Here is a 20,514-nt window from a genome sequence, read left to right on the forward strand (position 1 = left end):
TTGTCGGCTCCGCAATGTCGAGGTGCAGATGCTGTCGACCGGCATCGGTGTGAGCGCTGGTGTCGGAGAAATCGATCACTTGCAGGCATTAGTGGGCATCAGAGCTGCGGTGCAGGCAGGGCAGTGCATCGTGCACTTCACGAGCAGTGCCCACAGCCTCGGTGCAGGTTGCTGAGTCCCTAGCGACATCGCTGGTGGCGGCGGTGTTGTTTTTCTTGGCTTGCAGCACCAAGCACACAATTCCAAAGGGCAATATACTGGAATTGGCACCTTTTGGCAATCACGAGTCCAGTAGAGGAGTCTAGGTGCTGTTTAGCAAGATGCAGGTGAAGTCTTTGTGTCCCTGAGAGTTCAGAACAGGAGGAAAGCTCTACTTTAAGCCCTTGGAGATCTTCTTAAGCAGGATACCACAGCAAGGCAAAAGTCTAGTCCTTTCCACTGCCCCAGACAGAAGCAGCAACTGAAGGCCAGCCCAACAAAGCATCACACAGCAAAGGGGCAGTACTCCACCTGACAGCTCTACAGCTCTTCTTCTTGGGTCTTCTTAGTCCAGAAGTAATCTAAAGTTCTGGGGTTAAGGTCTACTATTTTCTTTATCTCAGCTCTTCAGAAGTCTTTGTTGCAATAGTCTCCGAGCTCAGTGAAAAACAGTTCTGTCTTCCCTGGTCCAGTTTCATTACAGGAGGTCGAGACAGCATAGTGCAAAGGAGGCACAGCCTATTCAGGTGCTAGTACAAACTCCTCCCACCACTTGAAATGCAGACCAGGTCTATTCAGCCCAGCTATGAGTCATCCAGGAAAGGTAGGACACACCTCAACCCCTCTTATGGCTGTTTAGAATGAATGTTCATCGCCAGCGCCTGTCACTCCAAAACCAGACAGTGAATGTACAAACAAGCAGAGGCACACAGGATAGTTAAACAAGAAAATGACCACTTTCTAAAAGTAGTATTTTCAAACGCGCAATTTAAAAACCACCTTTACCAAAAGACTTGTTATTAAATTGTGAGTTCAGAGAGTCTAAACTCCATTTCCCTATCTTGTCCCAATGGAAAGTTACATATGTAAAATGTTACAGTACTCCAATAATAGCCTATAAAACAGACAGTATTTCAACAGTGAAAAATGAAATGCACAGTATTTCACTATCAGGGCATGCAAAACACACAGTACATGTTCTACCTTTCACATACACTGCACTCTGCCCAGGAGGTTACCTTGGACCTACCTTAGGGGTGACTTGCATGTACAAAAGGGAAGGTTAGGGCCTGGCAAGTGGGTGACCTTGTCAAGTCAACATAGCAGCTACAAACTGTGCATGCAGATACTAGAGTGGTAGGTCTGAGACACATTACAGGACTACTCGTGGGTGGAACAACCAGTGCAGCAAGCCCACTAGTAGCATTTGACTTACAGGCCCTGGCACACTCAGTGTATTTTACTAGGGACTTACCACTAAATAAAATGTGCCATTTTGGATAACCAATCATAATCACAATTTACACAGGGGGCACTTGCAGCAGTGGCAAAGGGCCCAAAGCATCTAAGCCAGCAAAACTGAAACCCAGCACACAGACATAAATGCAGGAGGTAGAGTCAAAAAGTCAGGGGAAACCACGCAAAGGATGCTAATTATAACACTCTCCCATCCCCCACCATTAGTGTTGAACATTTCAACATACAAGTCTGCTTCCTCCCACCCTATTGTGTGTTGCTTCTCACTCCCTTTATCCCAACCCCAGTAGCAAAGCAAAGTACTATGAAGCAGCTACTGCTTTTACCTTCTGTCTACCTGCCCTCCACTCCTCCCGTGTAATGTTGCTTGCCCCTCCTCCCTCAATGTATTCCTTGTCCCTCTCCTCCTTCCAGACAAAAAAAAGCGATATGACACGGCCAGTGCTGGCCGCATTATAGCACTTTTTTCCATGACTTTCAGCCATTCTGAACAGCATTTGGCATACAACATGACTAAAAGGCATTGACATTGACAACACCAATAGCTCTCGCATTGTCGAGAGCTATTGGCTTTGCCAATGCTTGCTTTCAAGAGGAGAAACAACCCCTGTCAGGTGCCACAGCAGCCCAAATCCAGCTCTTTTTCATCAAGTCTATCCCTGAGCCATGGTGTGCTAGTACAGCCCCTTACTTCACCAAAAGAAAAAGTAAGCACAGACAGCCCATTCAAGTAGGAAAAAAATAAACATGCTAGTATATTTATTTTATATAGGAATTAGGGTTTACATGTCCTCATAATAAAGGAAGGGGAGGTGCTGGCACAACACGATTGAGAGAATGGTTTAATGAAAGAGTGCCGGGTTTGGGTTGTGGCGATGCAGGAGAGCTGCTTCTCCCCACAAACATGGTAAGTTGAAATCACACCTTGGGGCACGTGGTTCTAATAGCTTTATTACATTTACCAGTGGGTTAATAGTTACTTTTATTTATCCAACACTCAATATGGTCATAGCCTACAGCAAGGCCCATATTGGCATGTAGGGTAATTAACAACCTTTATTGCCTACTGTTGTTTGGCAGTAGCACTTAATTATGATGAAGCTTTGCCTAGGACTAAATTCCATTTATTACTGTGGAATAGAGTAGGATTAAGACAGTAATTTGAATCTTTAGACGAGTATTTCTATTACTTCTGTGACGTATTTAAAAGCTACCACGTAAAAATATTGGTTACTGACTCCTTTCCCATAAACATATATGTAGTTTATGGGTGTAAGACGCTCCAATAACCTAGCACAAAAATAGTTTTAATAAGAATTTACCTTCGGCCTTAACAATACAGCTGACTGATAAAATGTAAAAGGTGTTATGTGAATTGGAATCAATATTGGGGGATTTATTTATATATCTTAATTATGGTAACTGGTGACTTCATTGCAAACCTATTTGTAGAAGGAGGGTTGTTAAGTAGCTTTGATGAAATTGGCAATTCCTCCTCGATTCCATCAACCCCAAAGACGAATCTTTGCAGACAGAAACATCTTTGTTTCAGCCACTGTGTATAAGATCCTTGATGGTAGATTTAAAAATGTTTGCCCTGCTTAATTTGTTTATACATAGTATGGCAAGGTCATTTTGAGTTATACTTTAATACATATTTCAGATTGTAGTGATTTTAACATCATTCTGAGATCAAAACGTGACCAGCACCTGCAGTCTGTATCCTTATGTTCTGTATCTACTAACAGTAAAGAGTCACAAAGGCCATATCTATAACATTCTAAATATGAGCTTTCTACCATGGAATAACATTCTGGGTGACCACCAGTTAGCAGGAGTATTGCCCCTCCTAAAAGCAGTCAGTCTCCCAAATTAGGAGCTTACCCTTGGTAAACTTGTATTAAATAGTTCTTAATCCCGTAGTTGATTTCTCCCACTGTGTTCTTGACACAAATACTGGTGCTGAGTTTCAAACTGTAGCGATTCCTTCAATGGACAGTTGTCACATATAAGCAGGAATTTATGACTGGTCTTTTCTTAAATGTTATCATGGCAAGGTCAGATTTCTTCTGGAAATCTAATCATAGGAGAGACATTGTAAGTATGCAACATTAGCACCAGAAGATGACCTGGACAAGGATTGAATAGGTGATTCAATTTAAAGATAGCCACAGGTTTTGGTCCCTGGCAGGGTCCAAGGGGTTGGGACATACAATAATGGTGTTGATTTTGATATTTCATCTGAAGCCTGAAGATTACCTTTAACATCTAGCTTTTCTTTATCTATGATGGAATGCCCTTTTGTACCCCACTTGGGAACCAATACTTGACACAGTTTGCTTTGTGGATGTTACTAGTCTTGTAAGACCATGTCTTTCATAATGTGCGCCTAGATCGAACAGGATCCCAATTAATGTTGTGAAAGAGGATTCCGTGATCTAGAGTAGTGTTCTATTGCCACTGTGAAATAATGGTATGTTTATGTATGACATAATACCACAGATTTGAATTGGCTCAGCTACTCAGACTATATATTATCATGGCTTGATCACAATCCCAAGAGCTATCAATAGTTTGTGTTGCTTTATACTAAAAGTAACATCTTTGCAAGGATTTACTGTACATGGTACATGGTGCATGACACCCAACTAATTAATTGCACCTAAACAGAGTTCTCTATCGCGCTTTTCAATAGACAACATTATAGCAGTAGCATTATTAGCTAGTAAAGTAAGGGTACCAAAGGGGCACCATCTTCTAGACTGATATATAAACTATAGTCTCAACTGTGATACATTTGATTGAGTGGGCCTATTATATAAGCTTAATGCCTTTGGATTTAATCCATACCTTCTGAATTTAATTGAATTCCAAGAGAGTACCTAGATTGGGGTGAAATGTTCTAGAAATAAATGCCTATCACTGAGAATGCCAGCGGTCAATTAATTAAAATAAGGATGCTTTTCACCCAATTTTTTTCTACATTTATATGGCGGGTTGACCATATATTGAAGCAATTTTGCTCTGAAACAGTCAACCATGGGATCAGCAACCCTATGTAAGCGGTGACACTAACTGCCCTGCAAAGGCTACATATTCAAGTAGGACACAGTAAGTCATCTAACCATAAATATATATATGATTTTTAAAGTGTTCTTATTTTTAATACAAAAAAATGTACATATTACAATTTACATCTATAGTAAGAATAGATGTGTGGGCATAGGTCACATTCCATACATTTCCATCATCAAAGCAGTCCTTACAGTAATAGTTTGCAATCTCTGTATCACAGTCATAAATTACAATATTCATGTCCCGTTTCTCCTCAGGGTGTCCTTTACATTTATCCCCTTATATATGATCACAAGTAAAACCCCAGGGGTAAAATGTTCCTCTCAGATGATTCATTTTCAGTTTCCCGTTGCATATATTCTCGAAAAGGAGCCTGATTGACTTTTGGTTTAGTTTTCAGTGTCTCTATAGAGCTCAAGGTGTCGGCATTAGTGTTGCATTAAGGCTATACGCCTGACCGACCTGGCTGGCATTGGGCCTCTCAACCAAATGTATACCAATGTCTCTCTTGATCAGTAGTATCAACAGTGCTGTTAATTGCCGCATCCCTTGGATATATTTTCACCATATCGCATCAAAGCCAAATCAGGCAGTCGTTCCATTGGTGTGCTTCCTAGATGTGTCACAATTCGCAAAGTCTCCTCCCAAAATGTCGCAGTTACAGAGCAGGACTATGCCAGATGCATCTAGCGCGTTCCTGAGATCGGGATGGATATAGCTTCTGTAATTCATTGGGACATTGTAGGTCCAATTCAGAAAATAAAAATTTACCAGTTTGTGTCTGTAGTTCTCGGATATGGTTTTAATTGCGCACAGCAGCATGCCCGTGATTTTTTGCCCTATAAGTCTCACAGGTCTTTCTCACAAAATGTATTGCAGGTATGTTCGTCCGGGTTCTGGAATTACACAATTAGATAGTTGTGAGATCCAACCCTTATTAAATTACAAGCTACTCACCTTGGATAGAAAAGTTCTTGTGGGGACTTCACATGCCAACCTTTCCGTGCCAGTCCGAATCGGTATATAAACATGTTTAATATGCAGGTAGGTCCCTTGGTTTGAAGTCATGTTAAGGTAACCAAATGCCCATCCTCGTATAGTTTCCCCATCTCTGTTAGCCCATGTCTTAAACTCCTTTACGGATGTCAGTGGTAGAAGAGATTATCAGCTAGCGGAAACCAGAGGAGTACACCTCATCCAATCCCACCTGTTCGCTTAGCTCCCACCAAGCCGTCGTGGTAGTAGTGACAGTGTCATCTATTTGTGATCTACCCATAAATATAACCATGACAGTTATTATGGGTCTTCTCAAGGTCTAAATGTGCATGGATTGTTATTGAGATAAAAGTTGACCAAGTAAGTAGTTGTATGTCACTCTTATCTGAGGTGTGAATTGCTCCTGAATTTCTAAGTCTGATTCACAAAGTCTTTTCTGCGAGTAGTTGTGTCTTTCTCCAGACGTAGGTGTGACTTACTCATGAATTTTCGAGAGTAAGACATGCTTGTCCATAGAAATTAGAGTATTAGCTCTAATTTATCAGAAAGCATGTCTTAAACCTGAACATGAATAATTCTGGAGATGTACATAGCTATTTGCAGAAAAATGTTTGTGAAACAGGCAAATCAAAACAACTCGCATCGTAGTGTTGTGGCTTTTGCCCTAAATTAATAGAATACTATTCTTCTTCCTCAACGTGAGGAGAATAAAACGCTGCTGACCAAAAGGTTAATGTGAGGTGAGGGGAAGTGGGATTGAGTGATACTTGTTTAAAGGAATGGATTTGGCATAGGCGCTTCTTCGCTCATGTACCTTTGGGGATCGGTGGACATCGCATGTTAATGTTAATGTTATAGGGTATTTATACAAGCGCACGGCTACTCCAAGGAGTGTCCCAGCGCTACTGTAGTTAAGCAAGAGACCCCAGAGAGAAAGCCCAACGTTTCCTCCAACTGATACTCCCACAGAAATTATTGCTGGAAAAGCCAAGTTTTCAGCTGGCGGCGGAAGCACAGAAGGTCTACTTCTTGCCTTAAAGACAGAGGGCGCTTATTCCATATTCTGCTCACAACCACCTGAAAGGAGCGACCGCCTCTCCTAGTCAGGTTGAATTTAGGCACCCGCAACAAGTATTGTGTCGATGATCGCAAAGTCCTGGCAGGAAAGTAGGGCACACTTCTTTTCCTGATATACTGGTCTCCACTGTTATTCAACGCCTTAAAGGCTAACACAAGTTACTTAAAAACCACTCTGTTTCTAACAGATAGCCAGTGGTGTGATTTCAGCAGGTTTGTCATGTGGGTTCTGGGTCCCACCATAGAAACTGCCCTGACAACAGAATTCTGGATAATCTGAAGACGATTTAACAAGTACTCGGGAATGCCCAGATAGAGTACATTCGCATAATCCAGCCTAGACATTATCAAGGCCTGAACCACTGTCTTTCTATAGGCTACTGGTAATAACACCAACAAATTCCTCATCATTTTTAACATCCCAAAACAAGTTCCAACCACTGACTGCACCTGTGTCTTCATAGAGAGATCACAGTCCATCATCACTCCCAAATTCTTCACTACCGTGACAGGGGAGGCAGGCGCCAATTGATTCGATGGCCACCAATTTCGCCATTCATCCGCTGGGGTATGGCCAAAGAAGATAATTTCCGTTTTAGTGGAGTTGCAAGATAACTGGTTTTCCCGGAACAAATTAAACACAGCCTTTAAACATGTATGTATTTGGTTTTCATCAAAAGGCGACCCTTTTTCATAAGTGATGTGTGTGTTTTTAACTCACTTACGAGTAGGGTTTAGGAAAGGCTTTTGATGCTCCTATATTTTTTTCTTCAGATAGTACAGGGAGGATAATGCTTCTCATAAGTTTTTTGTTGTTTTTTATGTAGAAAGTAGACATAATTTTGTTGGAGAAGAATAGGGCATCCCTACATCAGCCATCCATATTTATTTGTTATAACTGGAGGATAAGGAGGCAATGGTGAAGACTATACTGGGGTTGTAAGGGAGTTTATGTGGAGATGGTGGCACTGTGGCTGATTCGTTAGTTGTAGAAAAGGGTGCAGACCTGAGAAGTGGCACTCTGTCTTTACCAACTGTGCTGTTACACAAGAGGAAATAGAGGCTGCTGTGCAGCAATGCCGGAAATAAATGAAATGCATTTGTGGAAATTGAGCAGCAGCAATTGACTGCATTCGAGTTGCAGAGTCCTTGCTGCCTGACACCTTTTCAGGAAATCCATCTGTTCTGGGCCTTGGGACACATTTGTTGTCTGGTATGGTTCCAGATACACTGGCCCATTACAATCTTGGTTGGCAGATGTTATGCTGTTAGATCTTTCTTTAGCCTAGCAAGGCCTTGTAGTGGGCACTGTAATTGACGTTTTGACACACTTATTCTTTCCCCAACAATTTGTGATACCTCAGTGGGACCTTAACTTGGCATTTCTTAGGTGAATACCTTTCAAGCCTTTGTATAGTTGCTTTCTCCATCTATTGACCATAAACTGTCTTCCCCTTTGTCCATTACATCAGCTCATCACACGAGTGAACTACAAGGAGTCAGAGCAACCACACTACAGTACCTGCTTTCAGCACAGATTGTTGCTGGGGTCTCGTGCAGCATTCTTACTAGAGGTTGTGTCTGCCTTGTTGGACAATCGATCATTCTACTAGTCATTTGTGACACTCCTACCCCTTGAAAGAGGAGGAGAGATTCATCAGGTGGACCCCAAGAGGGCTTTAGTTTTTTAGATTGATGGCACCAAGGCCCTTCAAGTGGACGCTTCACTCTTTGTGGGTTTCCCGAAGTATCTACCAGAAATTACCAAATGTAATGAACTTTGTCTGAGGGCATGAAAAAGGAAATTATAAGAAGCTGGCATCTGCATTGAGAGTTGGTACTTATATGGGGGTCTGCTCTAACATTTTCAGGGTTGTATAGAGCTAGCATGGAGCCGTATGATGCCACCTAAATGTGCATGGGAGCCTTGTTGAAAAATTCTCTGGGTCCAGTGGGACACCTAGAGGAAATTTAAAAGCTGAGGAAACTGCAGTATCCACCAGATCGGATCACTGACATAATATCGACAGTCAAAATATCGACTTCCTATCTACAAACAGGTAAGTACAAAAATATCGACTCCAAAATATCGATAGGAAAAAATATAGACAGTCAAAATATAGATTTTTTAAAATATCTTAAATGTAATTTTAAAGTACTATAATACTAAATATAATAAATTAAAACATACTTAAAATACTTAAATAAACTTAAAATTAATAAATAATTATTGTAACTTAAAAAAAATATATATATATTTTTATATATATCTATATATACATATTATTAACAAAACATATACAATATTTTTTTCGTTGGATAGCGAGAGGTTTAAATTTACTATTCCCACTCCAGTGAGAGCAAAAGTTGGGAAAGCGTTGGATAGCGTAAGGATAAAAATTACTATTCCCACTCCAAAGAGTGCAACAGTAGGGAAAACGTTGGATAGCGTAGGGGTAAAAATTACTATTCCCACTCCAAAGAGTGCAACAGTAGGGAAAGCGTTGGATAGCGTAGGGGTAAAAATTACTATTCCAACTCCAGCGAGTGCAACAGTAGGGAAAGCGTTGGATAGCGTAGGGGTAAAAATTACTATTCCCACTCCAGCGAGTGCAACAGTAGGGAAAGCGTTGGATAGCGTAGGGGTAAAATTTACTATTCCCACTCCAGCAAGTGCATCAGTAGGGTAAGCGTTGGATAGCGTAGGGGTAAAAATTACTATTCCCACTCCAGCGACTGCAACAGTAGGGAAAGCGTTGGATAGCGTAGGGGTAAAAATTACTATTCCCACTCCAGCGAGTGCAACAGTAGGGAAAGCATTGGATAGCGTAGGGGTAAAATTTACTATTCCAACTCCAGAGAGTGCAACAGTAGGGAAAGCGTTGGATGGCGTAGGGGTAAAAATTAATATTCCCACTCCAGAGAGTTCAACAGTAGGGAAAGAGTTGGATAGTGTAGGGGTACAAATTACTATTCCCACTCCAAAGAGTGCAATAGTAGGGAAATAGTTGGATAGCGTAGGGGTAAAATTTACTATTCCAACTCCAGAGAGTGCAACAGTAGGGAAAGCGTTGGATGGCGTAGGGGTAAAAATTACTATTCCTACTCCAGAGAGTGCAACAGTAGGGAAGGCTTTGGATAGCACAGGGGTACAAATTACTATTCCCACTCCAATAACTGCAACAGTAGGGAAAGCGTTGGATAGCATAGGGGTAAAAATTACTATTCCCACTCCAAAGAGTGCAACAGTAGGGAAAGCGTTGAATAGCGTAGGGGTAAAAATTACTATTCCAACTCCAGCGAGTGCAACAGTAGGGAAAGCATTGGATAGCGTAGGGGTACATTTTAATTTCCCCACTGTAGTGAAAATAACTTAATATAAATAACATAATTATACATTTATCAATTATTACATTTTAATTACCAATTAAGAATTAATTACCAATTAAAAATTAATCACCAATTTATTTAAATAAAATACCAATTAATTAATTATCATGTTTAATTAATTATAATAAATTACTTCCCACCCTATTCCCCTATAAACAAACAACCCGCTACTAAAAATAAAATAATATTATTCACATAATTATCATTTATTCAATTAATAAAAATTAATTATCAATTAAAAATATAATTATTTACCAATTAAAATGTATTTGACAATTTATTCTAAATAAATACCAATCAATTAATTAACATATTTAATTAATTAAAATTACATTACTTCAAACCCTATTCCCCTATAAACCCACAACCCGCTACTGAAAAAAAATATTATTCACATAATTGTCAATTAAACAATTAAAATTAATTATCAATTAACAATTAATTAATTATCAATTAAAAATTAATTACCGATTAATTCAAAATAACTACCAATTAATTAACATATTTAATTAATTATAAATAAATTACTTCCCACCCTATTCCCCTATGAACCCACAACCCGCTACAGAAAATAAATTACTAAAATTAAAATATTTATCAATTAATCAATTAAAATTAATTACCAATTATATTTTAATGAATTACCAATTAATAATGAATTAACAATTAATTCTAAATAAATAACAATAAATTAATTAACATATTTAATTAATTATAATTAAATTATTTCCCACCCTATTCCCCTATAAACCCACAACCCGCTACAGATTTATATTACACAATTTTTTTTTTAATATTAACTTACCTAAAATTCGATATTTGTGTTGTCTATATTATGTCTAGTCGATATTATGTCCATTCTATATTTTTGATTCGATATTATGTCCATTCCATTCGATATTAACATTTTCTAGTCAATATTTTGGTAGTCTATATTATGTCTAGTCGATATTATGTCTGTTCTATATTTTTGACTCGATATTATGTCTAGTCGATAAAAAAACCTCGATATTTTGACTGGTTACCCACCAGATCTACCAGAAACGATGCTTTTTTCATAAGCACAACTCAGTCTTACTCAGTCAGATTTCTCGACGATTTGAAAATGTGTTATTAATTTAGAAATGTCAATTGCAGAAATGCTTAAAGGTGGAAGAGGAGAACAGTGAAGAAGTGGAAGTGCATTGAGTGAAACAGAGGGGGTTATTCACAGTGGTGAGTGTTTGAATGGGGTTTCAAATAACACTGTAACCTAGTCAAAAGTCAGTGGAGCACTGCACTGGGTCAAAGACTACACTTGGAGCGTCTGTCAGAATCTGAGTGATGCCACTTATGCGGGAAGCGGTGATAATTCCAACCCGGCTATCCTGATGCGTATCCACTGAGTAGATTGTGGTGATCTTAGTTTCCAATATCACGAGTTACAGGTGCCGTGAGTAGGGGATAAGTCGAGTCTGACTCCAAATCGATTATGAATACTAGGAGTGCTAAGTTCAAAAGGTGGAGTCTGTAACTTATTGACGGTGTAGCCCAGGCATGACACAGGTGTGTGCTGCCAAAGTCCTTTCTATGTAAGAATAATTGCACGTCCAGTTTCATCGTAGGAGTGTGCACCGGTTTTCCCTGGTCTTAATTTTGGCGCTGCCTCCTATATACGCCACCCTTGTAAATAGGGGTCAGCGTCAAAATCAATGGATGTTGCGGTAGAACGCCCACCACAACACCCACTGCCCACCCCTTTCACGCTAAGCATATAGTGAAAAAGGGCCTTACTTACAAGGCAGCGCTAAGCCATGTTAAGTGGCTTAACACTGCCTTGCAAATAAGGCGAAGCCCCTATTGCCACAGGAACATCATAAAAGTTACCATGATGATAGGAGATTCTACATATGCCCCTCAGTGTCCAGAGACCCCGCCTGAGCATGCTGCAGCTTGATCCTGGGGGGCTGTGGTTGGTGACGGCTGGAAGTGGGGGCAGCCATATTGGGGTTTGAGGTGACAGCCACAGTCCCCTTCTATCTTTTCTCCACTGGACTCAGGTCGGATGCTTTGGCTCTCTCCTTGTTTCAGGGACATTGGTTTGTTCCAGTTTTTGTTGCGGTGTTTGTTCAGGGGTGAACATCCCTAGGTTGGAGTTTTTGTAGGTCATAAATATCCGGGGCAGACAGGTTGTTTTTATTGCTGTATTGGATGGGATCCTTCCAAGGCTGAGAGGCAGCTCTTCCAAATAAGAATATCACAGGATCTCATCTTCACTAAACTTATTGAGGGTTCTGACTCTCAATCTTAAAGGGCTTAGTAACCCAGTTAAAAGACAAGCTATCCTCTCCTACCTGGAACATACACACACTGACATCTGTTTGTTACATGAGACCCACCTGCCAGCAAAGAATTGGCTCAGGTCTAGGGTCTTTCCTCAGCAATGTTTCTCCTCCTCAGAGCGTACATCAGCAGTAGCAGCAATTTTATTATCATAATCTTTCTGATGGAAACTGGGGTTCATAATAGGAGAAATTGGAGGCTGCCTCCTGGTTTATCGCATCCATCTTGGCTCACACTCATTGGTAATAGGATCTTTGCATGCCCCCAATGAGGGACAGGAGCAGTTTTTCCACAGGGCAGTGTAAGACATCATGACAACACAAGGCAGGTGGGTGGTGCTGGGGGGGGGGGGGACTTTAGCCTGGTTTTCCATAATGAGTTAGAACGCTCAGCCTAGAGGCAAGGTGTGGCGGGGGCTATGACTACTGGGGGTGTTCTATGGATCTGGGAGATGAGACTGAGGGATATTTGGCAAGACAAACACCCATTAATATAAGATTACAGCTTTTACTCCCACGCACATAAATCATATGCCCAGCTGGCCCACATCCTAGGCTCTAGGGAGGTGCAGATGGTGGTCAACTTGGTGGAGATAGAACCACATTCACTGTCTGATCACGCAGCCATCTTACTAGACTTAATACTCCCACGTGGTGACACTGCCCCCCGGACCTGGAGAATGTGTGAGTCACTTTTACATAGGCCGGAGGTGGTCCAGAAATTAGAGAAGGCAATTGAGGATTATCTGCAGATTAACTAAGCCTGTGGTAACCCTGTCTCGATTGTCTGGAATGCACTGAAGGTGGTCATATGTGGGAAGTTTATTGCCATTTCTGTGGGGGATAAGAAAATATGGAGAGATAATTGAGCACAATTGCAGCAGGAGGTTCGGGAGTTGGAGTGCATTCATCACCGCACAGGGGTCCCTTGAGTATGTCGTCAGTTGGAGTCTGCCTGGAAACAACTAGCAGGGCCAGATTTGGATAGTGCAGAATAATCCATTCTACATCTCAAACACTCCTTTTATGTAGGGGGGAACAAATGCGGGAGGTTATTGGCAAATAAACTCAGGGCCCAACGGCAGGCCACCACGGTAGATGCTTTACTAACAGAAGAGGGAATGCTTATTGAGGGAGATGAGCCTATGGTGGCATGGTTTGGGGAATTCTATACAAACCTCTATTCTGCGCAGAAGCTTTCAGCCACTAATATCACCACTTATTTGGGAGACTCCACTGTGAACCGCTTGGGAAAAGAGCAGGCAGCGGGGTTAGACAATCCAATATGGATTCAGGAGGTTATATCAGTGACTTCGAGGCAGAAACTCCTTAAATCACCGAGCCGAGACGGCTTTCCGGGATCCTTTTATAAGGTCTTCTGCTCATCCCTAGCTCCGCTTCTTACTACAGTATTTAACTCCTTCAATGACAGAGGCCTACATAGTGGTACTTGCAAAGCCTGGCAAGGACAAGCGGCAGTGTGGGTCTTATCGCCCCATTTCCCTCTTAAATGTTGACGGCAAATTATCCACCTGAATTTTGGCAGCTCACCTCGCACCTTTAATGCCTGGGTTGGTGGACCCTGATCAAGCCGGTGTTATCCCTAACAAAAATTGCACAGATAACATTAAACCGATTTTACATCTTATAGACAAAGCCACTCATTCCCAGAGAGGTGATGCTATTTTCCATCAATGCCGAAAAGGCATTTGATCGCATTCATTGGCCATACTTAGCCGAGACACTGGCATATTTCGGTCCTGGGGAATGGTTTTGCGCCTGGATTCTTATTGGCTATGGGGAAACAAAGTTCTTCGTAAGAGGCAATGGGAGTAGTCGGGCCCAATATCCCATATGTTGCATCACACGGCAGGGATGCCCCTTGTCTCTCCTGCTGTTTGCGCTCTATATGGAGCCGTTTGCCCAGAGGATCAGGGATAACCCAAACATCACAGGGGTAAGCTTTGGGGGGGAGGAACATGTTATTATACTTTATAAAAATGATGTTGTTGTTTCCCTAGACAACCATAGGAGAGGCTCTTCCCAGCTTGTTGGAAGAGGAGCGGCATTTCGGAGTGGTGTTGGGATTTCATATGAACCTGACTAACTCACTGGCTTTGGACCTCATGGCTTCGCCCACCTCAAGAGACTATCTGACTGAACCACTCGTTCCGGTGGGGTTCAGGTTTTCTCCAATACCTCGGTATTCAACTGGCCTTACCATTACTGGGGTCAACTCTCAATTATCAGGACCTGACTAGGAGGGTGAAGGCTGATTTGGCACGTTGGCAGCTATAGCACCTCTCCTAGCTGGGACAGGTCACCGCCCTTAAAATGCTGATTCTGCCCAAGATGTTATGCCTTTTTCAAATAGTCCCTCTACAGCCCCTGTCAGAGATGCTCCAGACTCTACAAAACGTGCTATAGCATTTTGTATGGGCTGGCAAGCGGCCCAGGATGAAACATGATTGCAGTTGGCGTCCTCCGGCCAATGGCTGTGTGGGAGTCCCTTGCCTACTACATTATTTTCAAGCTGCACAGCTTCGGTATTTGGTGGAGTGGTCCCACCCAGAGTCAGAAAAGGCGTGGTTATTCATGGATAGAGATCTGTCTGGCACTGCTTTATGGAAGGTGTTCATTTCTGGCCTGCACTCACCACCCTGCAAATCTGTATCTGTCCTTGGTCACCGCACCAACCCTGAGGGCATGGGATAGTCTGGCGACTCGGAGGGGCCTTATGTCATTCCCTTCCTCTTTAACTTCAGTAGTGGGAAATGGGGACTTTACTCCAGGTCTGGATAGTACACTGTTCAAAGCTTGTCAATGGGCGGGATGCTGGTCCAAAGGCCACTTGGTTGATGCAGAGGGCACTATCCCTTTTGAATCTTTGCACGCAGACTTAGCAATTCCAGAAGGGGAATGGTTTTGGTACACGCAGATCAGACACTGGTTAATGCAACCGGTAGTAAGGGAAGCTGCACAATAGCAGCTGACAAAATTTGAGCATTGGCTTCTTAGCAAGGACTCAGATAAGCACCTCATTATGGAACTGCATGGGATGCTGCTGAGTGAGGGCCGCGGGTCAGAGTCCATTGCGCAAGTCCAGTGGGAATTGGTAATTGGCAGACAACTGTCCCCTAAGGAATCGCAGGATATTTATTACCGTACACGGCACATGGCATCTAATATGTCTAGCATTGAGACTGCAATGAAAATGACCACATTCTGGTACCTAACCCTGGTTCGCTTGCACAGAGGGAATCCATTGTGTAGAGGTAGGTTTTGGAGATATTGTGATTCCACCAGAACTTTGGCACATCTCTTCTGGGAATGCCCCAGACTTACACAGTTCTGGAATGAGATCCTGACTGACATAGACAATCACTTTAATACCCAATTACCCAGATTCCCCTCATACATCATATTCGGGCTTCCCAACCGACTCACATACCCACTTAAATCATGGAGGTGTCGACATATAGCTCTGGCACTGGGAGCGGCACTCCAGTCAATCTTAACGTATTGGGGAGCAGACAAGGTTCTGTCCGGCAGAATTAGCTACACCGCGTTTGGCATCTCTTGGGGATGGAGAGGCTTTCTTTAACACTTACACAGCAAGGGGACTCACACTGGGATTTCTGGCAACCATTCATTGTGCTCCTCCTACAGGAATTTATGGAGCTGACCTGTCCCAGGTATCTGAGGTTGCTCCGACAAGCCAGGCAGATTGAGCTACCCTGATGCGTTGTCCATATATGTCTCCTATACAATATGATCTCACTTATAGTTTGTGACTGGCTGGGCACCCGGGGGAGGGTGGGAGGAAGGGGGGGAAGGGGTGGAGTTGAGGGGAGTTTATTGAAAATGTTGCTAATAGTCAAAGTGAAGTTTATTCTTTGAGATGTCACAGCACTATTGAATGTCTTCGCTTCTTTATATGCTTGTTCAACTATAAAAACAAATTTAAGCGTGAACACATTTAAGTTGCATTGCCTGTCATAATTGGACTCCTAGATTTATTAGGAGATAATTTAACCCCGTTCCTACAATGTGAAGGTGGTCAAATCCAGGAGTGTGAAATGATTTTCTGCACATGGAAAAACATCCATGCAGAAAAATTGGTGGGATATGCAATGGTGTCTTTCCCCTCAACCTAGGAACCACTTTTACCACCTGTTGATAATCCCCAGGAATTTTCTTGATTTTCTTGTCACTCACAGGGACTATTGTGAATTCCCCAAAATTTAGGCTTGGCAGTGATTTGTAAGTCTCATGTACCAGGCAATTTTAGATGTCTGATTATAAAAGACCTCTTTTGGACTATCCCAAAGACGTAAAGTGGGCTTAGAGCCCGCCCATTGTTTCTTTTTTTTTTTAAATATTTTTTATTGAAGGTTTTTTTCACATATAGCACAGCACAGCATATAGAGTAAGAGAAAAAAATAAGTAAATAAATAAAATAAAAAAAAGTAAAAAGGTACACGCATTGGTTATTTATCCATACAGAATAGATTGTTCCCAAGTAAAGAGAAAAGTAAAAACAAGCATTTACAATGCAATGGTTTTGCCTTTGTTAAAGTTAGAGCTATTGGCATTGCTCTTGAAATTTTTTTTATTTATGTTTTTTTTAACATAAATAAATGGCATTGTCATTTACAATGCCACTAGCTTTATCTCTCGCAAATGACACACACAGAGCCCCCCCACACACACACCCACACAGAGCCCCCCACACACACAGCCACACAGAGCCCCCCACACACACAGCCACACAGAGCCCCCCACACACACAGCCACACAAAGCTTCCTACACACACAGACACACAAAGCTTCCCACACACACAGCCACACAGAGCCCTCCACACACACCCACACAGCACAAGCAGGCAACAGGGGCACACGGAGGCACAAGCAGGCAACAGTGGCACACGGAGGCACAAGCAGGCAACAGGGGCACAAGCAGGCAACAGGGGCACACGGAGGCACAAGCAGGCAACAGGGGCACACGGAGGCACAAGCTGGCAACAGGGGCACACGGAGGCACAAGCAGGCAATGGGGGCACACGGAGGCACAAGCAGGCAACAGGGGCACACGGAGGCACAAGCAGGCAACAGGGGCACGAAAACGGAGGCACAAGCAGGCAACAGGGGCACACGGAGGCACAAGCAGGCAACAGGGGCACGAAAACGGAGGCACAAGCAGGCAACAGGGGCACACGGAGGCACAAGCAGGCAACAGGGGCACACAGAGGCACAAGCAGGCAACAGGGGCACACGGAGGCACAAGCAGGCAACAGGGGCACACGGAGGCACAAGCAGGCAACAGCGGCACACGGAGGTACACGCAGGCAACAGGGGCACACGATTACTGGTGGCTGACATTATTTCATGAAGTCGACCCATCACTTGTTTTGCTTTCCTTAAACAGAACAGGGTAGGAATCGAGTTCCTGCAGGAAACACATTAAAATGCACATGGAGTATTCCAAGCTAGCAGAGAAATGGGGTGGACAGTGATATTATTCTGTGTCTTCTACCGTCAACAGAGGGGTGGCTGTCTATTTGTTCTAGAAGTGATAAACATGGACCAGGAAGATTACTTCTGATAGAGGTTTCATAAGCAAGAGCCCTATGAAACGGACAAGCAATGGTAACTGTGTAATGACGGGTAAAATGGATATCCTCAATGAACAGGGACAGAGCACATATTTTCGAATGTAGTTGGCTGACTTGATGGATAGCGTAGATATGATGGATGACTGGAGAGAACTGCATTGCACTGAAAGGGCTTATTCCTTTACCCTCTCCACCTACCCCCTACCCCTCCCCATGGCTCTGACAGTAAGCATAATCATTTCTTTTTTAGTCATGTGCTGTGTGAGGGGAGAATATTCTCAGATCATTTTCTGATCTGCAGGTTCACTGTGCCAACGGCTTTGATTATTTCACCCATAGCAAATAATAATTGAATTACTTACACCAATCACATGAAGTCTGTGGCTAGAAACGTGTGGTAGACCAATTGCGTTACAGTACAATTTCCACCAGGAAAATGTTTCCTTCTCCACCGCGCCGTTTGCAACCATCCACAACCCTTTCCTGTCTGGACAGGTGCCATATGTCTCTCTGTGGTGGCAGGAATTTCCCTGCAGTGCGGGACTCCCTGTTCTGTCAGACACAATAGTGCTTCCCCATTACATGCTCATAATCTGTCATCTTGGGCAACGGTTCAGATACCTCACCCCCTCAACTACATCGGGCACCTCATGTGTCCCACACGTAGGAATGTGCACCTCCCTGCCTTGAATTTATAATACCAGACGTCCAGTGTCTTGCCTTTTAACATCAGCGCCTCACCCGCCGTCTGACACTATTTACTTCTCACCATCCACACAGCTGTCAACTGACCCTATGTCGTGAGTGACACTGAGCAAGTCCTATTCCAAACAACAAAACTAAGCATGCCAGGGCTTGCAGGCTCATACTTACAACTGTAAGATTTAAAGTACCAGCATGCTCAGTGGTGTTAGTAAAAAGTCTGCGCTCTCTGAAAATCGCCCTCGTGACAGGGGATGTGAGAGCTACGCATTCAGAGGCCAGACCTCCTAAGTGAAAGAAATGGTTTTTCTACATTACATGGCCTGGTCTCATTATAAGAAGGGCCTGGTCGCCATAGCATATATGTCGGCATGGTAGCTCTACGCACCGGGTCTAGTCCGCTTTTAGCCATGGTCTGGTAACCTTAAACGCAAGGTCAGAGACACTGCCTTACACAGAAACTCATGCACAACACACACGCCTGGCCCCTGTTGCCTTTCACTCTGCTCTCTCACTTCTAAAGTTAACACCAACTTCTTACAGGACGGCGAGGGGCAGAAAGACGAGGCTGGCAAAAGAGGAACCGGCTGGGCCAGCGGGTACAAGGTGGCGAATGGGAAGAGGCACTCTTCCCCCCCCCCCCTCCTAAATGAAGAGGAAGACATGAAACCATGTTTCTAAGACAGCCTGCAGCTATGTGTATACTGCTCCGTCCTTGCCCCTTCTCCAGGGCAGGTCTTGGGTGACGCTCAAACGGCAAAGTGAGATCCGTGTCAGAGAAAAGAACGAGCTGGAGACCAGGCAGGGTCTCTGGAGTTACCGCAGCCAGGAGGGGTAGACCAGGCGTGACTGGGGCCTTTATGCCACTCTCCACGCCTGTGCCGCACGCTGGCTTTCTTTCTCTCGCCTCCCTCCTCTCGGGGTCTCTCTCTCTCTTGCTCTCTCTCTCCTGCCCAGCACTTTAACAGCGTTACAGGAGAGGCGACCTGTGACCGGCGACCGGTGAGACTACGTCACGACACCCCATCTTCTCCTGTCTCGCGCTTCTGCCACCCCTTCTCTTTCGTGTTCTCCCCATGCCTTCCTTGCCCCTTCTCCCCTTCACGAATATCCCACATTATCCCTGGCATCTCTTTACGGTTCCCCCTCACATTTTCCCTGTACTCTGCCATTTTCTTTCCAATGTCCTCTCCCGAATGCACTGCCCCCATCTCTCTGCCCCATACCACGTCCCCTGTCCCCACACCTCGCCCTCACGTGCCCGTCTCCCCAGTAAGCGCTCCTGGTGTGCCCCTTCGTCGCCCTGCCCTGTCTCCTGGATAAAGCACATGGCAGCGCCAGATGTTGAACTCTCCTCCACAGGGCAGCAGCGCGGAGAGCCGCCCCAAGTCTCTCCCACTCACAACCCCCCCCCCCTTCCCAAAGTGGTGATCGCGGATCGATAAAGGAAATGCTCACAAACCGTCAAAGTCGGAGATGATGCCCTCCAAGTGCGCGTTGACGGCCGGATCGGACATCTTTCTCACCCTCTCTCGGTCCCAAGACAGAAAAAAAGTTTTAAAAACAGTCTCAGAGAAGCAAGAACGCCCACACTTTGATTGCGTCCGCGAATGTTTTCTCCTTTTTTCTCCTCCTTTTTTTCTCGGGAGAGCGGGAGGGGGGCGGGAACGGCCACACACTGGACAGGGGGGGGGGGCGGGAAACGAAGCGGAAAGGCACGGAGAGCGGGAGGGGGGCGGGAACGGCCACACACTGGACTGGGGGGGGGGCGGGAAACAAAGCGGAAAGGCACGGAGAGCGGGAGGGGGGCGGGAACGGCCACACACTGGACAGGGGGGGGGGCGGGAAACGAAGCGGAAAGGCACGGAGAGCGGGAGAGCGGG

At 43.9% G+C, this 20,514-nt stretch overlaps 1 long non-coding RNA gene across 1 annotated transcript in view; it reads right to left on the bottom strand.

The window, feature by feature from the left end:
* LOC144818283 (uncharacterized) overlaps positions 1 to 20,205 on the bottom strand; it is a 183,944-nt gene extending 163,739 nt beyond the window's left edge. Inside the window, exon 1 of the long non-coding RNA XR_013607082.1 lies at positions 20,094 to 20,205. This is a non-coding gene — a long non-coding RNA (uncharacterized LOC144818283). The remainder of the gene's footprint in view (positions 1 to 20,093) is intronic.
* Positions 20,206 to 20,514: the final 309 nt, after the last annotated feature.

The sequence above is a fragment of the Lissotriton helveticus genome, chromosome 2_1 (genome assembly GCF_964261635.1).
Source record: "Lissotriton helveticus chromosome 2_1, aLisHel1.1, whole genome shotgun sequence".
NCBI lineage: Eukaryota > Metazoa > Chordata > Amphibia > Caudata > Salamandridae > Lissotriton > Lissotriton helveticus.